The sequence below is a fragment of the Triturus cristatus genome, chromosome 2_2 (assembly GCF_964204655.1).
Source record: "Triturus cristatus chromosome 2_2, aTriCri1.1, whole genome shotgun sequence".
Taxonomy (NCBI): domain Eukaryota; kingdom Metazoa; phylum Chordata; class Amphibia; order Caudata; family Salamandridae; genus Triturus; species Triturus cristatus.
Window position 1 is genome coordinate 677663921 of NC_140582.1, and position 24635 is coordinate 677688555.

A 24635-nucleotide genomic window follows, 5' to 3' on the forward strand; every position below is an offset into this window, starting at 1 on the left:
TGGGATTTGTACTGATCTGGCAGGTGTTGTAAAAGATCTTCAAACTGATCATAATGATCCTTATCATATCGGGCTAATAGGGCTTGTGTGTTGGCAATATGCCAATGGTTAGCAGCTTGTGCTGCAACTCTTTTGCCCGAGGCCTCTAATAGCTTGGACTCTTTATATGGGGGCGGTGTGTCTCCTGTTGTTTGGGAATTAGCCCGCTTTCTTGCGTTTGAAACTACTAAAGAGTCTAGAGGGAGCTGTGCTTTAATGTACGCGGGATCTTGTGGGGCAGGTCTATATTTTGTTTCAATTCGGGGGTTAAGAACCCTAGCTCTGACAGGGTCTTTAAAAACCTCTGTGGCGTGTTTTATGACTCCCTTAATCATGGGCAAGATCTGAACTGATTTTTGGGACTGTTCGAATGTGTCTAGAAGAAAGTCTTCTTCGGGTGTATCTGAGTGCATGGTGACACCATGGAAAAGTGCCGCCCTGTTTATCAGCTTCCCAAACCCTAGGTGGTCATCTGGAGGGGAGGGTTTGGAGGGGTATGTAGTGGGATCAGGAATATCAGGTAAAGGGTAAGCCCAGTCATCTAAGGGTGCCGTATCCGGGAGTGTGAAAGGATCATTAGGATCATTAAGGTCATCCGGATCACCTCCTCCCCTTAAGTTATCATGATCATCCTGTGGAGGTGGTGTATGTGAAGGAGATGGTAGAGGAGAAGGAGATGGGGGCAGGGGGGTGGGATGAGAGGTGATATAGGAGAGGAAGGACGAATGGGTGAGGTGGCGAAGTCCTTCTTCTTTATGGGAGCTGGAGGAGGTGTTATGTTCAGCTTCCTTTTCTTGTATGGCACAGCGGTGACATGTCTGGTTTTTGGATTGATATAAATCCTTTTTTGCGGATCAGGGCGAAAAAGTTCTTCATTGTCCGAAAGTGGCTTTGGTGCCGACTTTTTCGGTTCCGATCTATGTTTTGGATGATCGGTAGAGTCTTTTTGGACTTTTTTCGGTGCCGATGATGGTTTCGGTGCCGGCGGGGATTTCGGTGCCGAAGAACGTTTCGGTGCCGGTGGAGATTTCGGCCTCGATGGTTTCGGAGCCTGCTTCGGTGCCGAGAGGTGTTGGGTCTTCGGTGCCGAAGGTATTGTGGGCACAATAACATGTGGTTTGCTCAAGCCCGAGCCACCTGTAGGCTTATATTTCTTCGGAGCCGAGCCCGAGGGCAGGGCTTCTGAAGACGATTTTCGGTCGCGACTGGGGCCAGCTGGCGGAGTCTTGACCAATGCCTTTTTTGGGGGGGTTGGGGTAGGGGCACTGGTACTCACTCGTTGCCCCGGAGGGATGAGGTCATCAGAATCGTCCGCTTCGGTTACGATTTGGAGGTCTTCGGAATCGTCTTCCGGGACATCCTGGGCAAAGATGTCCTCTGGTTCTGGAGCTGGTCTGGCCATGATATGGCGTTGAGCTCGTCGGTCCCGGAATGTTTTCTTGGATCGGAATGCGGCGCAGGCTGGACAGCTGGATTTGTTATGTTCCGGCGAGAGGCACAGGTTGCAAACCTCGTGGTAGTCACTGTGGGGGAAGTTTGCTCCACATTGGGGGCATTTTTTAAAAGGTGTCCTTTCCATGAGCCGTATCCGGAACCGGTCCGATTGGATTTAGACGTCGAGTTGTAAAGGTTTTTCGTTTCAAAGCTGGATTTTCAGAAGTTTTCAGCCGGAGTGGAAAAGTTCATTCGAACCCAATGGCGGAAAAAAACAAATCGAGGATGGAGTGGATGCCCATGCGCATTGTTGTCCAGAGGAGGAGTCGCCTATCTCGTGACCAAACGGCTTCTTCCGAAGACAACAACAACCTGCAATCATCCGAGCCCAACACCAGATGGCGATCTTATCCTAAGTGTGTGAACTGCAGGTCATATGCCTCGAACAAGTAGCTTTAAAATGATTGATAAAAAAACTGCCAAACCACCTCCCTTTTTTTTAGCCTGTCCAGCCGATAGTCATCGTATCCTGAAGGAGTAGCAGCGATAATTTCAGGGCCTGAGTTCAAATCTTTCCATGTTTCATAACAAACACAATGTCTGTGTGCTGCCCCTGAACTAGTTCATAAAATTCTAAATGATGCTTCACTAAGAACCAAGTGTATGTCCAGCTAAGTGCTTGGGCTCGCAAACTATTTCGGAAAGGCCAAAACTGCTGTGTGGACGCGCTTCTTGCCCCATTAAATATCCCTTGAATTGAGGTGGGTGTGGCTAAATTCCGGCGCTTTGCAGAGCGATCAAGTGAAAAACAGGTAGGGCAAATTACAACATAATTAGCGTCCAACTACCCCGCCAGGCTCTCCTGTGAGGGATGAGTACTGGTAAAGAAACGTAAACCAATTAAAAGGGAGAAAGCAGCAACTCATAAAATTATTAAAACATCGGGTAAAAACCCTTCCTATTATGGTGCCTGACTAAGGAGGAGCCAGACACCTCCTCAAAGCGCAAAAGTCGAGCAATACAAGGAAAACAAAGGGCTCCATCCAATCGTGCTCAACAGAGCTGCGAAGAAGCACTTCCTGCCTCATTACATCCCCCTCGAAATGAGGTGGGCGAGGCCTAATGCCGGCGCTTTGCAGCATGATCAGGTGAAAAACAAGAACGGGGAAATTATAACATGACCAGGGTCCAGCTACCCTACTATCTTCTTGCCAGACTCCCCTGTGAAGAATGAGTAGTGGTAAAGGAACATTGTAGCAAATTTAAAAGGAGAAAGCAGCAACTCAAAGTTATTAAAAGCTGGGTAAAAACCCCTTCTAATATGGCACCCCACTAAGAAGCCAGGCACCTCCTCAAAGTGCACGAGTCATGCACTTCAAGGAAAGAAAATGGTGATTTAATCCTGCTCAACATAGCTTAGTCAGAAACGCTGCCCTAGTCTGCAACATCAGTTTATCTGGGGGGAAAAGAGATGTATGATGACGGAACGGACAGAGCTTGTAGCTCACTCGTGTGGAGAGCTGAAGTTATTGCAATGAGAAAGATAGTCTTCAGAGTTAGCAGACGTAAAAGGACAGCTGTGCATTGGCTTGAATGGGGTGTACATCAGAAATGTGAGAACCAAATTAGGATCTCACTGTAGCATCACATAGGGATTAGGAGAAAGCATATGGCACAAACCCTTCAGAAAACACATCGCAACATGTGAGTTAATATGGATGATTGGGTCCAGTAAAGGTAAAAGAAGGTCTAAAGGGCAGACAAATAACCTTTTACAATGCCAACAGCAAGTCCTTGCTTGGCTAAAGTCAACACAAAAAAGAAAACAACCACAAGCTTTGCCTTCAATAGGTATTGAAAGACCCACATCAGGTAATTAACCTATTCCAGTGCCCTGCACAAACAGATTTCATAGATGGTTGCCTGGCTGCTAGAAAGGTATCCAAGAGTTTGGGAAGGGGTCGAATGCAGCCAAATGTCACCACTGAATCTCCACACAAAAAGGTGTAGGTTGCACAGGGCCTAGATGCAAGGCCGGGCCCTGCTGCTGTGACAGAAGATCTTCCGAAATAGACAGCCTGATGGGAGGACACATGCTCATTCCCAGAAGTTCCAGGTACCACACTCTTCTGGTCCACTCCAGAGGCACTAGGATGACTTGGGCCCAGCCGATCGTGGCCCTCTTAGGGACTCAAAGCAGAAGAGACAGCCTTCTTAGAAACTCCAGAGCACAAAAGTGTGGACATTGAGAGTTCTCAGAGGTTCAAAGCGATGAAGCCAGTGTTCTCCAAATTGATGGAAGACGCCCTGTGACACCTCAGGGTGTAACTGCCATTTGTGATTTTCTAAGGTGCTGACTGGTGGTTTAAATCTGGCCAGGTGTTCAGAACCAGGAAGATGCCCTGACTCCTCAACCAGCTCCATAGGTGCACAGCCTCTTGACACAGAGCCTGGAAACTCACTCTGCTCTGCTTGTTGAAATATCACATGGTGGTGGAGTGTTCTCTGAGGACCTGAACCAGCCTCCCTTGGATGGATGGTAGGAAGGCCTTCAACACCAAGCAATGGCACAAAACTCCAACAGGTTGATGTGGAGCTGGGTCTCTGCTGGAGAACAGAGTATTCTAATCTCCAACTCCTCCAGATAACCTTACCAAACCAGCAGTATGGAGTCTGTTGCCACTGTCAGGGTGAGGTAAAGAAAGAGAGGTCTGCAACTGGTCCAATTGTAGTCAAGCAGCCATCACTACAGATCATTTACAGTCTCCTGTAACACTTGGATTGAAACGGACAGGTTCATATGGTGTTGAGCCCACTGAAACTTCAGATCTCCACTGCAAAGTCTACATGGGTCATCTGGCATTGTCGAAACACAGGACGCAGAAGCCCAAGAAGTCTCAGAGCCACACTCTTTCAGACCAGGGACCAAGGCTGAAATATCAGGATCATAGTCCCAATGTCCTGGGCTTTTTGAACAGGAGGGAAGGCTCGATACTGCACCATAACCAGAATGGCGCAGTGGAACAGGAGCCTCTGCAAAGGAATCAGGAGTGATTCTGGCACTTTGATTGAGAAATTAAAAAATGTTAGAGTGTTTGCTGTCTAGAAGTGGTCTATGACTGACTGTGGCAAGCCAGCCGTAAGCAGCCAGTCGAGGTAAAAGACTGGTATACCCAACCTCTGAAAATGTGGTGTAGCCAACACATTCATTTTTGTGAACACCCAAGGGGGGCTGGTGAGGCAAAATGGGAGGGTGGGAAATGGAAAATGCTCCTGGCACTAATTGAACAGCCTGTGGGACTTTAAGAAGGAAACATGAAATAAGTGTCCTGCATATACAGCATTACCATCCACTCACCTGGATCCAGGGCAGATAGAACCTGAGCCAGCATGAGCATCCTGCATTTGTGCTCCGTCAGGAAGAAGTTGAGGGCAAAGATGTAAAATAGGATAAGGCCTCCACACTCACTCAGCACCAGAAAGTAAGAGAAGTAACATCCAGTTCCTACTTGGGAGGCCATGTCTCCTTTGGCCAAAAGAGCCTGGACTTTCAGCCACATAATGGAATAATGGTCGTCCGAAAGCAGCTCTAGTGTGGGAGGAAAATTCAGTGGGTTAGATAGGAGTGGCAGGTCATACCATGTTGCCCTATTTGGAGAACCCATTTGTTGAATGTAATGTTATGCACTCTTGTAGGTAACGACTAACCAACAAGGTGGCCATGTGCCGCTGAGGGCAAACTAAATCAGCTTGGATGCTGAAGAGGAAAGGGCAGGGGACGGGACAGGGTGCTGCTCCTGATAGCCTGGACGTTGTCAGCTGCATCCTCCATCTTGGCATAAAAGGATTGGGGAGTTCTGTTGCATAGGTGAAGGCCTTGCTGTGCTCTTTAAAATAAACAACTTCCGAATTCTCAAAAGAGGAGAAACTGCTGTGGATACTGCTGCAGGGTCGCAGAAAGGCTACGGGAAACTCACTGTGGGGCTGCTTTCTTTGTAGTGCTCCAGTACAGAGTGTGTCATATCTCTGAAGAGAAGAGTGCCATTAAATGCCATATACCTGAATGATGATTGGATGTCACCGAAAAACCTGTGAATCTCACCACATGTGGTTTCGAAGCACCATGCTGGAACCTTCTGCCCTGCGTAAGCAGTCAGCAATGTCCAGCCTAGAGAGATTTACATTCTTCCCTGGATCTTGGCCATCCTGTATGAGTGGTCCTAAACTGGAGCAAAATCCGTCAGGGACTGTTGCCAAGATCTCGCCTCCCATATCCCACAATGCATGTGAGTATCTTCCTAAAAGGCAGCAGCCTTAGACAGCGGGGCAAGACTGGCAGAAGAGAACATCTGTTTCCCAAATGTCTTCAACTCTGTCAGGAGTTGTAGGAAACACATTTGGGTTCAGCCTGCTTGTATATGCCCAGACAACCAGGGTTTTAGACATACAATGAAGAGCAAGAAAGGCAGGTTCTCCTGGGAGAGGTCTGTGGCGTCTAGCTACTTGTCTATTCACCAGCAGGAAAGAGCAAGGTTTGGCACTGCTTACCATTAGCATGTACAGGGCTGCTTCCTTGAAAGTTAGAAGTGGTTCAGTAGATGCCTGTACAGTCTGCAGAAGTCTGCCAACAAATTAGTCTTGGTCTGAATGGATGATAGCTGTGGGTTCAAAACTTCAGCTGATAGACCTGAGGGGAACTCAACCAAATATTATGATTGCCAATGTTAAAACTCTTCCCCCTTAAATAACCGTTGGTGTCGGTGAGACCAGGGTTGCGATGCGAAGCGGGCGGTGCTCTCTGCGGTGCCAACAGGTCATGGAGCCTGCAGGGACGTTGTTGACACCGTCAGGTTGCTCATTCTTCTGTTGCAGCACAAAACACACAGTTCCCAGTACTAGTAGCAGATGATCTTCAAGTCTTTGCTGTTCCTGAGACTTCTTGAACAGAAGGCAAGCTCTATCTCAAGCCCTTGGAGGAACTCGGGAAAATAAGTTGCAGAATGTCCAGTCTAGGCCTTTCACTGGCAAAGACCGAAGTAGCAACCTCAGGCCAACACAGCAAAACACACAGCAAAGTGTTAGTTCCTCCTAACAGCTTCTCCAGTTCTTCCTCTTGGTAGGCTCCTTAGTCCAAAAGAGTTCTAAAGTCCTGGGGTCAGGGTTCCAATATTTATACTACTTTTCCATTTGACGTTTTAGGCAGAAAGTCTTTGAGTTCAGTGAAAACCAGTTATGTCCTCCCTGCCCCAGCTTCACTACAGGAGGTGGAGACAGCATTGTGCAGAGCAGACAAAGTCTATTTAGGTGCTAGGGAAAACTCCTCCCACTAAATGCAGAAAAGGTCTATTCAGCCTGGCTAGGAGTCACCAAGGGAAGGCAGGACACACCTCAACACCCCCTTATCTGGTGTTAATGCACATCCCTAGCTCCTGTCACTCCAAAACCAGCCGGTGAATACACAAACAGGCAGACTCACACAGGATTGTTAAGTAAGAAAATGCACTCTTTCTAAAAATGTTAAACGTTAGGGGGTTGGGCCCTTAATAGCAACCACCATGGACCTCTGTCAACATTCTAACCAACAAAAAGATACGTGGCTGTGTGAATTAAATACACTCTACTTTGAAAACAGAACACATTACTCAATAACCGTGACCTTTGAGGAAAATGCTACTTACCCAGTATGCATCTGTTCTCAGCATGTAGAGCTGTAGAATCTCATGCTATGCATAGATCGCCATCTAGTTTTGGGTCCGGATGTTTGCACGTGGTAGGTGACTCCTCCTTTAGGTGATAGTGCGCATGGTCATCGACTCCATCTTCAGATTGTTTTCCAAAGAGGGTGAGAGAATGTAGTAGTAAAGAATAGAGGTGTCCATACGTATGTGTATGTATAATGACAAGAGAACTACAGCAGCTACAGGTATCCAGGGAGGTGGGTGGGCGCAGGCGCATGAGATTCAACAGCTCTAAATGCCGAGAACAGATGCATACTGGGTAAGTAGCATTTTCCGTTCGAGGCATGTGAGCTGTAGATCACATGCTATGCATAGACAATACAGCAGTCTCCCCAAAGCGGTGGCTATCCTGTAACTGATGGAGTTGTCTGAAACAGCGTTTTAAGTACTGCTTGGCCCACATTAGCTTTTTGTCTGGCTAACACATCTACACAATAGTGCTTGGTGAATGTGTGTGGTGTGGACCATGTTGCAGCTTTGCAGATGTCAGTAATAGGGATGTTCCCTAAGAAAGCCATAGTAGCCCCTAGTTTAAGAGTGGAATGTGCTCTAGGGGCTACCGTTAGAGTCCTTTTGGCTTTTGCATAGCAAATCTGAATACATTTAACGATCCACCTAGCAATACCCGATTTGGATATAGGATTGCCCTTGTGAGGTGGTGCAAAAGCGACAAAGAGTTGTTTGGTCTTACAAAAAGATTTTGTTCTCTCAGTGTAATACAACAGTGCTCTTCTAACATCTAAGGTGTGTAGAGCTCGTTCTGCAACGGAATCAGGTTGAGCGAAGAAAACAGGTAATTCAACCAACTGATTTATGTGAAATGCAGATACTACCTAAATATTAGGAATTTGGGGTTGGTATGAAGAACTACTTTATCTTTGTGTAGCTGGAAAAAAAGTTCTTCTATGGTTAGTGCCTGTAGTTCACCCACTCTCCTTAAAGAAGTGATTGCAATGAGGAAAGCTGTTTGCCAAGTGAGGAACTGTAGTTTACATTTGTGCATAGATTCAAATGGTGGGCCCATTAACCTTGTGAGGACTATATTAAGATTCCACACTGGGGCAGGTGGAAGTCTTGGTGGTATAACTCTTTTTAGTCCTTCCATAAAGGCTTTGATTACAGGCACTCTAAAGAGCGATAAATATTGTCTATTTTGAAGATAGGCTGCTATTGCAGCGAGATGCAGTCTGATGGATGTATAGGCCAACGCTGACAGCTGCAAATGTGACAGGTAGCAAAGAATGTTTTGTATAGAAGCATCAAGAGGGTTGATGTTATTGTTATTGCAATAGATAACAAATCTCTTCCATTTGGCTGCGTAGCAGGCTCTTGTGGTAGGCCTTCTGGCCTCCTTAATATTGTTCATACAGTCTGTTGGAAGTTTCAGATAACCAAACTCTGACTTCAGGAGGCAGATTGCAAGGTTCAATTGTTTGGGATCTGGGTGTTTGATTTCTCCATGGCTCTGTGCGAGGAGACTGGGAGTTAAATGTAATTTTTGATGCGGTACCAGAGAGAGTTCCAACAGGGTTGTGAACCATGGTTGATGTGCCCAAGTTGGAGCTACTAGCATTAGTGCGAGAGATGTTTGCCTGAGTTTCCGAACCACTGCTGGAATGAGTGGGAGAGGCGGAAAGGCATAAGCAAATATCCCTGACCAGGTCATCCATAGAGCATTGCCTTTGGATAACGGGTGTGGGTACCTGGAGACGAAGCTTTGGCATTTTGCGTTTTGGGGTGTTGCAAACGGATCAATGTGAGGGACTACCTAAGCTTGGAAGTATGGGAGGAGAACTTGAAGATGAAGTTCCCATTTGTGTATTTGATACCTCTGCCTGCTGAGGAGGTCCGCAATCTGGTTGTTCACTCCTGGGAGGTGTTCCGCTAGGAGTTAGATTTTGTGGTGAATAGCCCACCTCCAGATGTCTTGGGCTAAGTGGGACAGCTGGAGAGTGTGTCTCCCCCCCCCCCCCCTGTTTTTGTATGTAATACATAGCTGTCACGTTGTCAGTCGAACCAAAACAGCTTTGCCAGACAGGTGATCTTGAAAAGCTTTGAGAGCTAGAAAGATTGCCATCAGCTCTAAATGATTGATGTGGAGCATCATTTGCTGTTGACTCCATAGGCCTTGTACTGTGTGTTGCTGAATATGGGCTCCCCAGCCACTACGGGACTCGTCCGCTGTTCGTACTGTCTGTGGAACCGGGTCTATGAAGGGCCGTCCTTTTGACAAATTTTGTGTGTTCCACCACTGCAGAGAGCGAGGAGTACGGCCGCTTACCAACACTAGATCGGCTAATAGACCGTGAGATTGGTTGCACTGACTGGCTAAGCATTCTTGAAGTGGACGCATGTGCAACCTGGCATGGGGAACGATCATGATGCAAGACACCATCATTCCCAGCAGTTGCATATAAACTCGAGCTGGAAGTGATTGGTTGGTCTGAAACTGAAGAACTAACGCCTGAATGTTTCGAATTCTGGCCTCGATGGGAAACGCTAGATTTTTTTGAGTATCTAAAGTGGCTCCTAGGTAGTTCTGAGTTTTGGCTGGCTGCTGATGTGATTTTAACACATTGACTGTAAACCCCAGTTGGTGAAGTAACAGAATGGTTATAGAAGTATACTTGAGGCATTGTTGGTACATACTTGCTTTGATGAGCCGGTCGTCTAGGTACGGGAAGACATGAATGCTTTGTCTTACAGATGAGCAGCTACTACCACCAGACACTTTGTGAAGACTCTGGGGGCAGTGGTGACTCCAAATGGGAGTACTTTGAACTGATAATGTTGACCTGTTACCACAAACCTGAGGAATTTGCGGTGAGCAGGGTGGATTGAAATATGAAAGTAGGCGTACTTTAAGTCTAGAGTAGACAGAAAGTGGCCTTTTTGCAAAAGAGGTATTACTTGTCGAAGTGTTACCATGTAGAAATGGTCTGATTGTATGTGAAAATGTAGTTCTCTGAGATCTAATATTGGTCTGAGAGAGCCGTCCTTTTTGGGAATCAGGAAGTAAAAGGAATACACGCCCGACCCTTGGTGTTGTAGTGTACGGGCTCTACGGCTCCTTTTAGTAGTAGGGACTGCACCTCTTGTTTAAGGAGGTGTAGATGATCTGGTGAAAGTTTGTGTGACTTTGCGGGAATGTTTGGAGGAGTGTTGATGAACTCCAGGCAGTAACCAGAACGGATAATCTGTAGAACCCACTTGTCTGTTATTGACTGCCCCTTTGGAGGGAAATCTGACAGTCTTCCCCCGACATGTGTTAAGTGGTCAGGGGGAACTATGGGCAAGTCACTGCTTTGTATTGGAGGGGGAGGTGAGTGTGCTAGAACCTCTACCCCTGCCTTTGCCGTTGTTCCCTCTGAAGTAATTTTTAGAGCCTGAGGGTTGGTTATTGCCCCTATAGGTGGATGCAGTTTCCGAGGAAGTATTTTTGGACCCTGCCCAGTAGAAAGAGCGCCAAAAGGAAGCAGAGCCTTGTGTATACTGAAGGGCTCCCATAGATTTAGCCACTTCAGTATCTTTCTTCATCTTTTCAAGTGAAGAATCTACCACTGGCACAAAAAGGTGTTCTTTATCAGAAGATGTGTTCAATATGGCGGTCTGAACCTCAGGTTTGAACCCAGATATATGTAGCCCGGCGTGTCTTCTCAAAAGGACACTAGTACTTACCGCTCTGGCAGATGTGTGCAGCATCTAAGGAGCACCTAATTTGGTTGTTGAAATTAATTGTCCCTCACGTACCAGGTCTTGCGCTTTAGATTTATGTTCTTGGGGTAGAAATTGGATGAGTTGTTCCATTTCATCCCAATGCGCACAGTCGTATCTGGCAAGCAACGCTTGTGAATTAGATATGTGCAAGAAGTTGGCTGCCTGGGAGGCTACCCTTTTTCCTGAAGCATCGAGAAGCTTTGACTCCTTATCTGGGGGTGGAGCGTCTCCAGTTCTTTGGGAGTTTGAGCTTTTGCGTGCTGCATTGGATACTACCAACGAGTCTAAGGGTAATTGTCCTTTTATGTACACTGGTTCAGTTGGTGCAGGCTTATATTTTTTATCCTCCAGGGGTAATGATACGTGCCCTGACAGGATCCTTAAATATGTCCATTACATGCCTGGTCATTCCTTTCAGCATGGGTAACATATGTGTTGACTTTTGTGTGCTGTTCAATGTTTCAAAAAAGAAATCCTCTAGAAGGGATTCTTTGTGGAGCTGCACCCCATGGTAATTGCCAGCCCTGCCTAGCAATGCAATATAGCCTACACTGTCTGGTGGAGAGGGCCTGGTAGGATATAGGTCAGGATCATTGTCTGTGGGTGAGTCAGTGTTGTAGTCGTCCCAGGCATCTGTAGGTCCTGGCTGACCATCATCATCATCCCCATCACCCTGATTGTCAGGTGTATGTGCCGGTGAAGTTAGCACAGGTGTAAACTGAGGAGAAGGTAGTGATGGAAGAGTAAGAGAAGGAGAGGAAGGGTTAGTTCCAAGAGTTCTCTTCTTTAAGTGAATATGATATTCCTCTTCAGTATCAGTTTGCCTCTTTAAAGTCACTTTAGTGGTAATGTGTCCAGTGTTAGGATGTATGTACAATACTTTCTGTTTCGGGTCCGGTTTTCTGAGCGGATCGCCAAAACTGTGCTTTTCAGGTGATTTGGGTGCATCAGTCTGTTTCGGCGCTGAAGTTTTTGATGCCGACGGCTTCGGGGTTGGTGTCTTCGGATCCAAAGTATTTTCGGTGCCGAGTAAGGAGGTTCGGAGCCGGACTTGGGCTTCGATCCCGAAAGCTTAGGCTCGGTGCCCGACTTGGAATGGGGCTTTTCGGAGCCTGAAGGCTTTTTGGAAGGCTTCGGTGCCGAGCCGGTAGGCCGGGTGTCAGAAGCGTGGTCTCGGTGTCGACTGGGGCCTGAGGGCGCGGGTTGGTCTGGAGCCTTCTTTTTGGTTTGATCTGGGAGTCGGGGCGAAGAAGGGACTGTACTTACAGTACATTGTCCATGCAGGATGTCTTCATCCTGGTCGAAGCCGTCCTCTGAACCGGTGATCGGATCCTGTTCCTCCTCAGCCCCGATAGCATCGCCAACTTCTTTTTCCGAATCCGGTTCGAAGAGGTCCAGAATGGAGCCTGTGTTTTGGCTCTGCATGTCACGTCGTTGAGCCCGACGGTCGCAAATCGTCTTTTTGGTGCGGAAAGCCTTGCACGCGTCTCAGTCCTGTTCTCTGTGTTCTGATGATAAACACAGGTTGCACACTTCGTGTGAGTCGGTGCGCGGGTATTTCGCGTGGCACCGAGGGCAGAATTTAAAGGGAGTTCATTTCATCGACTGTAAGTCAAATCGAGGCGGTTAGGCCAGACGGCCTACCACGAGCTCTCTGATCGAAAAAGGGTTTTTCTCGAAACACGATACTCAAAGGATGGAATACGCGATCGGAAACAATACCGTCGATGAGGAGTGTTCTACGCACCGAGGCAAACCGAAGGGTCGGTGTTGGAGCGCAGCGAGTAACATCCGAACCTGATGGCGGAAAAAAAACAATCTGAAGATGGAGTCGATGACCATGCGCACTATCACCTAAAGGAGGAGTCACCTACCTTGTGACTAGGAAGACTTCTTCGAAGAAAAACAAAGTGCAAATATCTGTACCCAACACTAGATGGAGATCTATGCAAAGCATGTGATCTACAGCTCACATGCCTCGAACATTCATATTCCATATAGCCACATAGATTTACACAATTTCATAAGCGTGAAAAGGGGGGACAGCTCCACTCTTATTCAGGATTCTCATATTCAAAACATTGTGCGCAAATGAAACATCTCAAAAATATTAAAAGTACTAAACATAACCACGAAAGACAAAACAATGCTGTGACACTTGTTCAACCAGTCCTAAAAGTAATAACCAGAGGGTTATGTTTTTCTTGGCCGTCTTGGGATGAACAGTGGGGTTCCATCACCATCTAATAAGGTACCACAAAAATTAATTTGAATAAAGTCTTAATTATTGTCCATAATGATGCAAGTAATATGGAATCCCCATGGTGGGTGTGGGTGTGTGTATGTATATATATATTCACTGAAAAAACCATAGGTTTCACACATGTTATAGTTAGCGGAAATTTTACTGATAAAAAACCAATGAAATTCCCCCGTTATAGTTAGTGCAGGCAACTATAACTCACGCGACCGCAATCCTCTGCTGATGCTAATACTGTATTTAGACACTTATTTGCCCATGTCTTCTTCCATACATTTTTAGCTATACATATATTACAAATATTTTTTTTTCATAAAGACACATATGTCATCAGCAGAAGATTGCGGTCGCGTGAGTTATAGTTGCCTGCACTAACTATAACGGGGGAATTTCATTGGTTTTTTATCAGTAAAATTTCCGCTAACTATAACATGTGTGAAACCTATGGTTTTTTCAGTGAATTTGCAAGGTTTTTTAAATGCTAATTCCTAACTATAACGTGTGTGAAACCTATGGTTTTTTCAGTGAATTTGTACGTTTTTTTAAATGCTAAGTTACTTTACGCCATTCGTGGCGTGCGCGCCCACTTAACGCAGTTCGTTCCGTGCGCGCACGGTGCGCTTCGCGCACCGTGCGCGCACAGTGAGCACGCGGTGCGCTTCGCGCACCGCGCGCCCACTTTACGCAGTTAGTGCCGTGCACGCACGGTGGGCACGCGGTGCGATGACAAAGCAAGAAAGCACGTCAACAAATCTGTTTCTGCTTTCCTCCGTGACTATGGTTGTACAAGCTTTATTCGAGATGTTTCTCATAAAAGCACAGCATAAAAACATTTGTAGATTAAAAAACAAGATATTTACAGATACAAATTCATATAACACAGCATAAAACACATCAAAGGTTAAAAAAAAAAAAAACTAGATATTTACAGATAAAAAATCCATATTGGCGTTCTGTGCAGCTCATACAATATTGGCATAAAAATGTATACATTTAACAAGTAATTTTACATTTTGGGCCAAAGAAAAATAAAAGAAAACCTGATTAACTGGTCCCGCTCATTAAACGTTGCCTAATGGCCCAGGCCCAACCCAAGTATTTGGCTACCCCAATGACTATTGATTCATGGGTTGCTGTACACATAATTCTTAAAGCCACAGTGCTATCACGTGTCCCAGGTTTTTACATACAGGGGAGAGCCATAGTCTCCTGGGTGATGCGTAAGCTTTGCATACAAATAGAAAGTGACCTACACTCTCCTCTGCTTTACCACATGCTGGGCATAACCTATTACACGACTTTTGCCAGCGTGACGTTAGTTTTTTTAAAGGAATAGAGCCGGATCTTAGCTGGAAGACTAGCTTCCTATCCATTGGTACCGTAATAGTATCCCAATAATTTTCTAGAATGGGAAAAATTTTTGTCTCCAAGAAATGGCCAGCCATAGAGTCGGACCTGACGCCGTTCAGCAAATTGCCACCCACCCAATCCCAATAACGGGATTTGAGGTCTTCTTTGCTTGGAAACTCCTCACCCGCTGGGTTATTCCAAAGATTGGAAAGCCCCAGGTCAATTAGCATTGCCCTTAGATTTTTAAGCCAAGTTATCTTATGAAAAATGTCTTCCTTAATTATCCAGAGAAAACCCTCTGCATATTGCCTAATCTCTGGAGTTGTCCAAAGGCGCCTCCAGTAGAGAGCAGGGCGCAATCGCGCTCTATCGGTGATTGGGCGTTTACCCAACTCCAGAAACAATGGTATTAGGGGGGTGCTCTGAGGAAGTCCTGTAATCCCTCTGAGGAACTTATTCTCGGATATCTGTAAGGCCGCAAGATTCTCCCAGGCCCATAACTCCGTGCCATATAAAGTGGCACCTAAGACCTTGGCATCATACACTATAAGTGCAGGTTTAATCGGCTTTGTTTTTGATTTGCGGTGTTCTCCCCTCAGGGCACCTGAAACTTGTTGATGCTTGATGACCACTTTTTCCAAATGATGCGACCAGCCAGCGCTCTCTGCTATCTGGACCCCCAAATATGTAAACTCCTTTACAATGTCTAACTTACAATTATTTAGGGTTACCTTGGGATAGATTCTATGGTTTGGGGTAAAGGCCATTAATTTTGTTTTCCCCACGTTTACCTCAAGCCCGTGCTCCGTGCAAAATGCATCAAAAATATTTAATGCACGTTGCAACCCTGCAGGGGTTTTTGACAAGATGAGAGTATCATCAGCGAACATCAGGATCGGAACCCTGGCGTCCGCTAACGAGGGTGCGTCTACGCTTGCTTCCAACATTCGCCCAACAATCCCATTAATAAATAATGAGAAGAGTAAGGGAGCCATGGAGCAGCCTTGTCGGACACCCCTTTCCACGGGAAAGTCCGAAGTAAACTCGCCGTTCCCACCCCACTGTATTCTTGCGAAATTGGATTCGTGGAGACGCATAATTAATGTAAGCAAATCAATAGGAATACCCATTTTTTGCAAGACCAACCATAGTTTAAACCTGGGGACTAAATCAAATGCCGCCCGTAGGTCGACAAACGCGACATATAGGCATCCTCTTCCCAATAGAACCGTCTTCCACCGCAATATAGTGAAGCGGAAGACCTGATCAATGGTACTGGTAGCTCGTCTAAATCCTGCTTGGTATATGGAAAGGGCATTATTGGCATCAACCCAGTCCATAAGCTGGTTTGCAACCATTCTTCCCACTACTTTTTGTATGGTTGCTATTAAGCTTATGGGCCTATAGTTGGCCGGCGATGAACGATCTCTCTTCTTATGGATGGGAATAATAATTGCACCTTTCCAAAGGTCGGGGACCACCGCGCCCTTGGCTAGGGCATTTGCTACTAAAAAAATGTACCTCGCCCATCTCGTCATGTCATATTTAAAAATATCCGGGGGTATCCCATCTAACCCTGGGGCTCTCCCGCTTTTCACAGATCTAATCGCGATTTCTACTTCTTTGGGGGAGAAAATGTTGTCAATAGCATAGACTGGCGCTATGCCTTCACCTAACCCTGGATGCATAACTTCGGCATATTGTGGTCTGAAGTAGTCAACCCAGGCTTCTTCAGCTACATTATTATCCGGCTTTACTGGGCCACCTCCTCTGCCCCACTTAATAATTTTCCAAAAGGACCACGAGTCCTTCTTGATAGAGGCCTCTTTCAACTCGGCCCAGTGGTCTTCATCCCATTTCTTCTTTGCTTGGAAAATGGCCAATTTGTACTGTTTCCTTGCGTCTTTTATTGCGACGCGGTCCCTGTTCCTTATAGCTTGTCCCAGTACTAGACGTGCTGATCTACATTGGTGATTGAACCACCTACCCACTTCCTGGGTTTTATTCCCTTTCTTACTCTTTGTCAAAAAACATGGTTTAAGAAGGGAAAATAACTTATTATGGATATCGGTGATATCCCTAACCCCAGGAACTGTTGGATCAACCGCCTCCATAGCAATAATTGCGCTATCAACCACATTGTTGATGTAGGTCATAGTTTCTTCGTTAGCCAATACCCTTGGCCATTTCAACCTACGTTCGTCATTACTCATGACTGGGATCTGATCGTTCTTTAAAAACAAATTTCCCACTCCTGGGTTCCACCACCTATGAGTCACACAAAGGGGATTATGATCGCTTTCTATTCTGGGTCTAATGGCCATATCAATAACCCCCTGCCACAACTGAAGACTACATATTATGTAATCAATTCTGCTTCTGCTATTACCATTATCAAAGGTGCAGCTACCCTCCTTGTCCCCTGTAGTTCTCCCATTCAATGCTCTTAGACCATGTTCCATACAGATAGCATTTAGTAATAGGATGTCTTTTGTCCACCTTGGTACGGGGTTTAAACACAAGGATGGTACTCCCCATAGGTTATCCTCGTCCATCCCTAGGGGATCACTTGTAGAATCTAAAGGTTCAAAAGTCCTATTAAGATCCCCGGCTATTATTACCCTGCTATCTTGGGACTTTGTCTCTAAGCAGGCAGACAACAGTTCTAAGGTCGAGGAATTGGTTGTGTTACTGCCTCTTATATAAACATTATACAGGTCCAAAGATGGACCCTTATCTGCTGAGATTCTTATCAGTTGTAAATCGCTACTTCCCAGGTCCAATATTTTAATTGTAATGGCCAAATCTTGTTTTACCCATACAGTAAGACCTCCCTTGGGCCGACCCCTACCACCTTTCGATGCTGGTATCGAAAAGTTTAAATAGCCACAACAGAACAGGGGGTCGCAGGCCCAGGTTTCTTGGAAGCAACATACATCGAACCCACAGATATATTCTACCCAGAGTTGGGAGTCTAGCTTGCTACTCAGCCCTGCCACATTCCAGGATACAAGCGTACCAAAGCTGAACTCCGACCCGTCATGATTATTAGTGTAGGAAGACACTCCGGAAATCATTGAGCCTTTGGTGTTAGTAGCTACCTTCCCCAGATTGTCAATGGGATCAGGAGGGTTCACAGTACTAACATTTGTATTTTCCATCCCGGTACCTCCCTCTACAACAAAATTCCCCTTCGCTGTGTAATCAGCAGTTAAGATTGTGTCACTAAAACTAACATGATCTTCACGGGCCCCCTTGGACTCATTATTAATCCCTCCAATACTACTACTCCACTCTCTAGTAGTTTGTCAATATCCCCACCCTGAGTCCAACCGTCCAACTTGGAGATTATGACTAGTACATGTGGAGTGATTCTGGCCTACTAATAAAGCTGGTATGGAAGTAATTGGCCATGATATAGCAGACGGATTCAGGGGTTCCTTACGCAGGCTAGTCAGTGCGCTGGATGGACGGGGGTAGAAGAAGGTGAGATCTACGATTCTAATATCACCCTTGTTTTCCCCCCATCCCTGCCGAGTTATCCATCCCGCCACCCTAGGATCTTGAAAGTTGACCACAACACAGTCCCCACCCAAGCTTTTTGATGTGTACCCTATCCAGTCTATTCTCCTTACGCCTATGATTAACCCATCAAGATCTCCTGGGAGAGGTCTATTCTCCCTTAACCAGTGCATGGTTTTATTTTTAAGCATCTGGAAGGTTTCTCTCTGCCCTATGGGGAGTGATGGGACGTTTGTAAGGACTGCTACATAGGGGAAGGAATCCGGAGTAAGGTTTACTGGGGGTTTTCTGTGGTGTGGCTTTGCCACGGGAGGTGGGATTAATTTGGAAACTATAGGATCAGGACAGGGTGCAGGTTTCGACACCAACTGAATATTAGTTGGTTGAGTTGGAACTAAAACTTTACCTGCTGGGAGACATACATTGTCCCCTGTCCCAACCGCAGGATTGTTAAGAACTAACTGCTTATTGGTTATTGTTGTGGGAACTAAAGCTTTACCCACTAGAGAACGCACGGTAACCCCTAAACCAGCCACAGGTGATGGATTTTGGGGCTGAAATGCCACCACCTGGGGTGGATTTGTGGTATTAGTAGTAGTAGTGTTAGGCTGGAGTTGGACAGGGCCTAAATATACCAAATCAGTAGATTTGGTAGTTGTTTTCACAATGGTATTACTTGTCTTCGGGGGTGAAGGAGAGCTGTTTTGCAACCTTCTACCCTTATCTTGAGTGACAAGGTTAGTATTATCTTGGGGCTTTATACTTGAAACCACCCTGACATTAGATTTAATCAGTGATTTTGTAGAATACAAATTATCTAGTGTTGCCTGCTCAAAGTGGTTTAACCTATCAGAGAGCTTGGCAATTCTATTCTCTATCGGGATAAGTATTAGTCTGAGTAACCTTTCTAGCTCGGGGAGCAGGTTAGCAGATGATAACAATTTATCGTTGCTTGATACAGTAGCCTCAAGACAAGTTTTCTCGTGTGAGTCTAAAATACCCAAGGGAACATGGTTTAAGTTCTGAACACTTCCTCTACCGCGATTTTCTTCAATAACAGCCTCTCTTATACCCACAATTTTGTGTAACTTCCTTTGCTTAAAAGGGGGTTTGACCACATTTTTGCATTTTCTTTGTGGGGCTAATCTTTTCCTCTTAGACCCAAGCTTAGGTCGGGTCGGAATAACCTGAGCATCTGGTTCAGGAAGCAATATGGGACTGTTGTGACTCCCACTGGATCTGTTCACATCTGTAGCAGTTTCCTCATTTTGTGTCTGTCCTTCAGATTGTTCGTTGGCAACTGGAAAGTTTACTGAAGATAATGGAGTCACCAGAGTGGGATATGTTTGAGTTAAAAACTTGTCCGTTGAATTTTTGAGCAGTTCAATTGATTATCTGCGCTCTGCGCGCCTCTCGGCCAAGGTTAACTCTTTATCGATTAAAGATGAACGATTAAAAAAATATTTATCTAAAGGGCCTATAGCCAATAGACCAATCTCAGTCGGTAAGGTAGTTGGACGGGCGCTGGCTATACTTGTTGTGGCAGACATTGCCCTACTTCACGCCAATACAGGGTACAAAGAGATTCACTTACTATAAAGGGAACTATAACTATAGCCCCCGGCAAGCTCCGTCGCACTCCCGCACAACGTATTCACGTGTTAATTTATAACACCAACAGAGGCTACCCGGTTGTTGGGGTCGGGGGCAGGGAGGGAGAGCAGGCCAGGTGAAACAGGCGGGGTTACTGGGACTCCTAGGAACTATGGTCCCAGCCCCCTTGCTCGCAGCCCTCTGCCCCTATCCTTCCCCTGCTACAGCTAGCAGCCCACAACGAAGAGCACCCCTCTGTGAGGCGGGACCTGTGCAACGTGTTCAGCCAAGCGTCAAACACAATACAAGGAATCCACGTGTGATCTAGGAAGCACAGGCAACAAATGTGCTTTTGTCCGGGTGACCCTGTTGTATTTCTGACTTCTACTTACACGTGGGGAAGAACACAACAAGAACCTGCGGCGTTATGTTTGGCAATGTAGGCTGTTGATTTTGCCGAGATCTGTGGCCCGGCCCCGTCTCCTCTGGCCTCTGAGGGCCACAGAGGGCCCGCCCTTTGTCCGGGCGTAGTCCGGCGCGTCCCGCTCGCGTACCGCGAAGCGGATGCCGTCAGGACTTAAGTAGGGCGTCACAACATTGTGGCAAGTGGGTGGGGAGATGCACAGGTGCAGCAACGCACGGGCTCCTGGGAATCGGAGTCCCGTGTAGTGCCTTCTCTCCGTCCTAGTTCGGCCACTCGCGGCCACAAACGGCAAGCAGAGCCCCTCCTAGGGCGACAGCACAGCAGGCAGCAGCAACGCTCCAGGTAGGTGTAGGACGAAGCGGGACCCGCGCCAGCGGGTTCCGCGAGGCTTTTTCAACCTTCTGTGGCAAGTGGGTGGGGAGATGCACAGGTGCAGCAACGCACGGGCTCCTGGGAATCGGAGTCCCGTGTAGTGCCTTCTCTCCGTCCTAGTTCGGCCACTCGCGGCCACAAACGGCAAGCAGAGCCCCTCCTAGGGCGACAGCACAGCAGGCAGCAGCAACGCTCCAGGTAGGTGTAGGACGAAGCGGGACCATGGTATGGGTGCCATTTACCACAACAACTTGCGTTATGACATGCAAGACATTTATAGAGGAGATGGTGTGCACTTCAATGATGAAGGGAACAGAGTCTTCCTCTTGAACCTTAGACTCTGCATCGGTACTTACTTGTAGGTACCACTAAAAAATCATTTCATAAACACAACGGCTCTTTTTAGAGCCCCCTAATATCTAAACACTTAAATCTGATTTTCATTTTTTTTTTTTTTTTTCTACCGTACGCTTACCGTAAGCTTACCGTACGCGTACCCCGTGATTTTTTTTAAAATCAATAAATGTTTTCTTTGTACTTTACAGTCCTTCTTTGACCCCCTCACAAATGTAAGGGGGTCTGTAACTCTCCTCATTGCCCCCTTTTCTTGTTTTCACTCTTTTTTTTCTGAGTGAAATACACAAAATGGCGGCCGCCGCTTCCTGGTTTCGGCCGATTCGAATGTTTACTAAGATCTAAGAGCCAATCAGAATCGCGCTCGCGCACGCCACCGTACGCTTACGGTAAGCGTACGGTAAGCGTACCGTAAGCGGGCTCAGATATATATATTGATTTAAAGGCTATTTTCTCAGAATCTACGGAACAGATTTACACCAAACCTACAAAAGGCACTTCCTTGACCTAGGGACTACCTCTCTGCCAAATTTCGAGTAATTCTGTTCAGCCGTTCGGGCTGTAGCTCGTTCTAAAGGTCCTATGGAAAAATGCATGGGGAAAACGCGTTTTGGGACCCCCCTTTTATCTCAGCCCCCGCTTGACGGATCCCCCCGAGACTTTCAGGGTAGGAGCGGAGCGTAGCGCCCCACCTATTTTGAGAAATTCGCGAGGATTCATCGACCGGCGCCAAAGTTATTCAAAATAGAATGTTGAGGTTTTCCTATGGAAAAGGGGTCCTAACTATAACTACCTACTGGCGACCGCCAGTAGGTAATATATACATACATACATACACACACACAAAATGGATGGACCCAATGTAGGAATCCAATGTAGGAATCCAGATGTACAGATGACTCACTATGAGGCATGCTTGATTGCACTATTCACTATGCAAGACTTTAGCATTTTTCACAGTGTATTCATGCCCATGTGAAATGACTTGCCTAGGATCCAGATGTCAAATCGACCGACTCAATTGCTGCACATGTATATAATCATTAGCACTTTCTCACGTTCTGGATGAGTTGGCTGCAGATTAGCCATCATTTCCATTTTTAAAGTTATTGTTTTGTTTGCCTTTTATTTTGTGTTTTTTTTTTTCCAGTTTATATACCTGACAGTGGGAACCGCAAGTACGGCTGCACCTCTGTACTCACAGCACACCTGAGCTTTTGTGTTTCCATTTTAGTATCAGCATGGCACCACATGTACCTGTAGAATATTTCCACTAGAAAATGTATATCGGTCCAGCTGATCTCAGATCATTATATTCTCTTATTCCGGAATTACCATTTGTCTGTGTTCCTATTGTAATATCAGCAAGGGACCACATGCACCCATATAAAATTTCCATTAGAAAATCTCTACCGGTTCAGCAGCTATACGAATAGCATCAGGACTTGATTTCCTTTGAATTTGCAATGTATTAACATATCCGCGATTACGGCGTACGATTTCCACAGGCCCGTGAGACCTCTGGCACCTAAGGCACCTAAAAATCCTTCATCTGTTTCGCCAAATACATCACGTCTTTTTATCATTAGCACTTTCTCACGAACTGGATGAGTTGGCTGCAGATTAGTCGTCATTTCAATTTTTAATGTTATTGTTTTATATGCCTTTTATGTTGTGTTTTATTTTTCCAGATGATATACCAGACAATGGGAACCGTCAGTACGGCTGCACCACTGCACTCATAGCACACCTTAGCGTGTGTGCTGATAATTTCACGTGGTCTTCTCAATTCTGACACTTCACACTCTTGGTCCTGAAGAAAGTTTCAGTACCTCAGTCGAGGCTGAAACATGTCAACCATTCTATGAGGATAAGGAAGAGCAATAAAATCTTCATAGTATCCTCTCCACCTTTTTAACCGTGCCCTAGGAGCTCAGGAATAAAACTGTGTTAGAGGAGCCTATGGGTACTTTTGATCTGCACCAAAATTCACCTCTCACACAAAAAACAACCCGCTCCGCTGTAATTCAGGTGTCGAAGCACAGCTGGGTTGCCTACGGCAGCACAGCTGGGAACCCAATGATGAAGCACGCCACCAACTAGGATGGTGGGTGAGGGTTCTTCTTAAAAACCTAATGGTTTTTTCAAATCCTGTGCATGACATTGATTCACTTGTATATCTTGATAACTACATTGGGTCTGTTCATTTTGTTTTTTATTGATCTAATCTGGGAATAAGGATGTACCCCTTTTTTTCCTCGCTCTCTCTTTGTTTTCCCTTCTGCAAATATATACAGGTTGTCGTCATAACAATATCCGACATCATCCCCAACATGTCCATTGCCATCTCCGAGGTTATGCCAGCTTTGATCAGACTCTGATCCAAATAGGCTTTGGAGTACTTGTAGGTGAGTCTCCAGCAGGGGTAGAGTCCTTTCTGTGTCAGAATGAGGTTGGACCAGTTGTGTCAGGACTGGTGCATTCTGTGACTTGGTTCGGACTTTGTTCACAGTCAAATAAAATAATCGATATTTCCTCTGGAACATGGAGGCATAGGGGCCAGAGTTGATGTGGCAGGATCTGGCGTGTACTGTTGTGGCAGGTTTGAAGTCAGGGTGGGTGTCATCCCCAAAGTCGGGTCATACCCCGCAGCAGGATCAAGAGGCACAGATGGCGTTGAGAATAGATCTGACAGTAAGGCTTCCTCGGATCCATGGGGCCCGAAGGTGTGCCAGAGGGATTCAGAAAGGTCCCACCAATCTTCAATTTGGCCTCTTTAAAACCCTATATCTGTTCTCATGTCACCTACGGACACAGGGGTTCATGTTGCATCGGGCTAAGTTGGGGAATCAGTTCCTTGGTAAAACACAGAGATCAAGAGGTACCTTGACATCCCTGTGACTTCTTAGGATGAAATTGGTGGGACGGGGAAGAATCTTGCTTTGTTTTTGTGTTTGTTGTTGGGCTTTGACTTACCACGGCCGGGACCTGCACACTTTCTTTCAGTGTTCAGCGACAGAGTATGACTTTCTCATCCCGGATCACCTTGGTGTTCATTCAGGAGCAATCCTTGCAAGACCTGGAGTCATGTGACAACCCTAGCCCCAACCAGAGACAGGCTATGTGGTGATCCTCCATAAACATCTGTTTGAGACTAGGCATAAACCCTGTAGTTTTAGGTGGGGATGTGTTCCCTCGCACGCTTATTAAAATATTTTAAAGGAGAAATTTATCAAAGAGGGAGGTAAAGATTTGGGAACGGGATCGGCACCCACGTCAGAATGCACAGAAAGTAATTGATGTCAGTTTGCATCGGTGGCAATTATATGGGGCTACGGCGTTCTTTCTGGGCAGGGTGAAGCAGCCACAAGCCACACGAAGCGACCTGCTGACGCATGGGAGAAGTGTATGACAAATCTTCTGTTCCAGTCTGACACTTCAGGGAATTAACGAGGTGATGAATCTGCGGTTAGTATCCATCAGAATGATCGAAGTACCTGCTTTAATCTAATGATCCTAATACTTACAAAATAAAAAATAAAAAACAAGTTGAAAAAACTTGCCTATGAAGGAGGTGTAGCAAGTCATAATGTGAGGACTGAAAGGTTGAAGACAAAGGGAAAACAAAATCTCCACTGCAGTAGTAGAGACAAATTTGCCATTAGGATAAACTTCAATATTTGGTGGAAGTATGAAAGGAAATGAATAATTCTAGGGTACTGGGTACTGGTATAGCCTCCCTCTCACGATCAAAACCTTGCGAACTATACTTCGAGATACGTTACTTTTTATGTGAGTAAATAAAATGATAGAGTTGTCTTATTTGGAAAGA

General features: G+C 46.0%; 1 protein-coding gene across 1 annotated transcript in view; it reads right to left on the minus strand.

The window, feature by feature from the left end:
* Window positions 1-24635, minus strand: part of AGA (aspartylglucosaminidase) — a 182938-nt gene that overhangs the window by 31515 nt on the left and 126788 nt on the right. The gene's annotated exons all lie outside the window — the stretch shown is intronic.